This window comes from Atta colombica, unplaced genomic scaffold, assembly GCF_001594045.1.
Source record: "Atta colombica isolate Treedump-2 unplaced genomic scaffold, Acol1.0 scaffold235, whole genome shotgun sequence".
NCBI classification, from domain to species: domain Eukaryota; kingdom Metazoa; phylum Arthropoda; class Insecta; order Hymenoptera; family Formicidae; genus Atta; species Atta colombica.
Genome location: NW_017259333.1, coordinates 81952 through 86387, shown reverse-complemented (window position 1 = coordinate 86387; position 4436 = coordinate 81952).

Sequence of the window (4436 nt, the reverse complement as noted above, 5' to 3'; positions counted from 1 at the left end):
TATATATATATATATATACATACGTACAACCATACATACATACATACATACATATTATATATATTATACAATATACTGCAAACGTACGAGCGTGGCGCAACTTCGTCGCGCGTTCGCAGCTAATTCTTTCTCGACTCAGCAGAATTCCCATCTTTATAACGAACCTTTTATAACGACCACCTTTATAACGAACTCTTTGATTGATCTCATTGGAAACGAGTCAATACGCGGTCAATTGAAGAGCGAATAGACGGCGACAATAAATCACATAATTATTAATAAGAAGAAATAACAAATATATTTGGTATTCGTTGACAAGGTCATGACACAATATGCGATCGCAATGTATTACTATAGCCTCACATATGCCCCGATACGCTCTACGCGGAGCGTATCAATTGCGCTAACTTTCGACGGCACGAGCTAATGTCACGTAAGAATACCTTCCGCAAATCGCACGTGCAGTAGCCGATGCTACGATAGCCGGAATACGAGACGATTGTGGTCTCTTCGCGAACAGCGTGACCTCGTGTTCATCCGCGGGGCTTCGAATGACACAAAATGCCGGAGATAGACAGAGAACATACAGATATAAAATTTCGATACAAGGCCAATCGGCATGCGACAAGACTTCACGAAATGATCAGACTGTGGCTAAGGCGGACACGGAACTCTCCCGAAACTATTACAACGAATCGTCGCGGGAGGCGGCACGCTCAGACACAAATATCACGCAAAACTCGACAATACCGCGTGCTTCTCGCATACAAAATATGACAACAATAATTACGCGCGCCTCCCGGACATGGAAATTGGCGAACTTTACAAACTTATTACGTTCGTTTCACTCCGATAATCCTCTCATCAGACTCTCATCGCTCTGTTCGCTCGCTACCCTGCACTCTTAGCGTCCTGCGTCCTTCGGCCATGCTCCTCGCTCGCTCGCTATAGCACAAGCCGGATGTTGATTCTTCCGGGAGCACGCATCACTACGAGGATCGCTATCATCACGAGGAGGTGCTTATCGCGCGATAATTGATGCGAGGCTCTACAAGCTTCGCGAATCGCGTGAGCCGTATCATCTACGCATCCTGCGTCCTAACACGCGAAATTCGACCGGATCGCCGCGTTTCCTTCGGCCACTTTGGAAGCTCTCCCGGATTTCAAATTCGAGAGACTTGCCTTTCGGTGTCGGTGTCCCCGTAGTCGTGGTCTCTACTTCCGACTCTAGGCGCCGATTTTTCTTGAGAGGGCTCCGCGAGCTCGTCATAGAGTCTCTCGCCGATCCCCGGCCGCTGTTCCCGCTGGCCCCGTCGCCATGCGCCTGTAATGTGTGGCGATAAAACATGTCTCGAACCAAAGCAAAGATAGAAATGCGAATATCACTTGCTATCCGTTCTCCATCATTCCTCTTCCGATTCTCGGCCCCAGCTGTCTTCTTTCTATTCGATGAGACGACGCAAAGTTCCCAAGATCGCAAGGAGGAGGTCGCCAATTATCTTACAAAACTCGCAGTATGATAACGCACGAAAAGAAACGATAAAACGCCGTAGAAAATCTGCGGAACGCACAAATAGAACGAAACAAATGCGAAATGGACAAAATAATATATAAGAGTGCGCAAGTACGTCCGCCTTCTAAAAAGTGGAAGGATTCAGGACGCCAGAGTTGCGCTGTTCGGTCGGGTCTTCCGACTCTTGTGACGGACAGAAAACGTCACGTCACAATACATATTATACAATATATACTATACATAATATATATAAAATACATATTAAATATATTATACATTATAGACAAGTATGTTTTTATTAATAAAAAATACATAAATATTATACGAAAAAAAAGAAATGAATTTTTTTATAATAATACCATCATGATCAAAAAGTTCCCGGAATTCATTCAAAAAATTCAAAATACAAGTTTTATTCATCAAAAGTGATATTGTCCTCTTCAAAGTACTCCCCATCGACTGCAACGCACTTATGCTAGCGCTTGATCCAGCTCTCGAAACATTTCTGGAATTCTATTGTCGGTATAGCTATCAGAGCCATCTTCAATTTTTCCATTACCTTCTTTCAGCTATTAAAACGTTCCCCATAATGGTTTTTTGACTCGATCGGACAAAAAAATATCGCCATATCGATGGCTGTTGGATGGTATTCGTTTCATTCTTGATCAAAAATTCACGGATAATGATGGCATTGTGCGATGGTACGTTATCATGGTGCAAAATTCATGAGTTGTTTGCCCACAAATCCTTTCTTTTTTGGCGAACTGCTTCACGCAAACGTCTCATAACGCCCAAATAATACTCCTTATTAACTGGCAAAAATTCGTGATGTACAATACCGTTGTAATCCATGAAAACCGTGAGTACCGCTTTCTTTTTCGACTGAAAACGACGTGGTTTTTTTGTGTCTTGACTCATTTGAAGCTTTCCATTCACTCGCCTGATGTCTGGATTACGTGTCGTACTCATAAACTGTCTCGTCTCCAGTAATGATGCGTTTGATGAATGTTGGGTCGGATTCAGCCTTGGAAATTATGTTTTTGGCGATGACAACACGGTCCCTTTTTTGCATGAAATTCAGTTCCTTCAGGACCAACTTTGCAGCAACACAGCGCAAATCCAAACCATTAACTACAATGTCCTGATGGATCCATAAGCAATGTTTAAGTCCTCTGCCAGCTTTCTGATAGTTAATTTGCGATTATTGATCAACATTTCTCTCATTTTATTGATATTTTCGTCGGTTTCAATGTCGACGGCCTGCCACTGCGTTCGTCATTCTCGACGGACTCACGACCACTTTTGAAGCGTTCATGCTACTCATAAACGGCTGTTTTCTTTAGAGTATCACTGCCGAAACAGTTTCCCAACATTTCCAAGATTTTCACACCATTGAATCCATTTTTAACGCAAAATTAAATACAAACTCGTTGTTGCAAATTCAACTCCATTTTTAAAACTATAAAAAATCGAAAATACGTCCAGAAGTAGATGTACTCAAGACGGCGTAACTTTTATAAATATCAAGCTATGGTGGGTAAAATTTGGTGGGAATGTCAATAATAGATGTGGCAACCTAACCAAAAAAACAGAACTCAAATCAGTTGGCTCAGACCATCATCTGGTGGTAATTCCGGAACTTTTTGATCAAGGTATTTTATAATGTCCCCATGGCAGCGTGTCAGTAAAATTTGAAACAATGTACCGCTTATCATCATATGGACTCAGAGCGATTTTCGTTTTAGATATGGTGTTTCGTGCAATTTCGATCTTATGCACGATCTTATGCTTGCGCGTCATTTCAATTGTGTCATTGAGACACTGCGTATAATCATTGAACGTTATGGATTTCGCTACAACGTTGCTCTTGACGTCCTTTGCCTTTTTAGTATTTTTTTTACATCGACGCAAGGCGTACATTTTCGCTCTAAGCCCGATGAATTCGATCCGATGAATCGCACATTGTTTTCATCTTTTATTAAACCGGGAACTTTTTTATTTATTAATGGAATATCGTAAGCATTGTCGATTGCATAATCATTGGTATCGATCACTGGAATCTATTGATATCGCGTTTTATAACAGATATAGATATCGTCGCACTCGATATGATAAATAAGTCTGTCCGTGTCGATATATATAATTTTACATTTTTTATTCATTTTGAAAGAGCGGTAATATGTGCTCGTGATGAAATTCGTATACGTTTTAGAGATATATTGAGGATGCACATACCCACATATAAGGATTGTCCAAGAAAAAACCTTCCCACACAAAAACTCATATATCCTCCAAACAATTTGACCGATTTTCAAAAGCAAACCCATTTTAAAAACGTCTTTTAATTACAATTAAAATTATATTTTAAAAAATTCTTAAAAACTATTGGGAGTACAAATAAATTTCCGCTGTTTGCAAAAGACGGCCTAATAAACTATAGTTAAAATTTGATGTAAAATGACATATCGTAAGATTGGACATCCGGCAACACCATAACCTTGAAATATTAACGATTTTGTATCAGCATCATATATTTTTTTTGTACGAAAATGTCGAGTTTTGAGCCGAATAAGCGTCATTTGCGGGAACTTTTGATACTTCTTTAATTTGAAGAAATCTACAGCTGAGACTCATAGATTGCTTGTAGAAGCATATAGTGATGCTGCCTTAAGTGAGAGAAGTTGTCGTGAGTGGTTTCAAAAGTTTAAGAACGATGAATTTGACGTCGAAGACAAAGAACGTAGCAGAAAGCCGAAAGTGTACGAAGACGCGGAATTGGAAGCATTATTGGATGAAGATTCGTGCCAAACGCAAAAAGAACTTGCACTTACATTAGGAGTGACTCAACAAACAATTTCATATCGTTTGAAATCATTGGGAATGATTCAAAAGCAAGGGAATTGGGTTCCATATGAACTGAAGC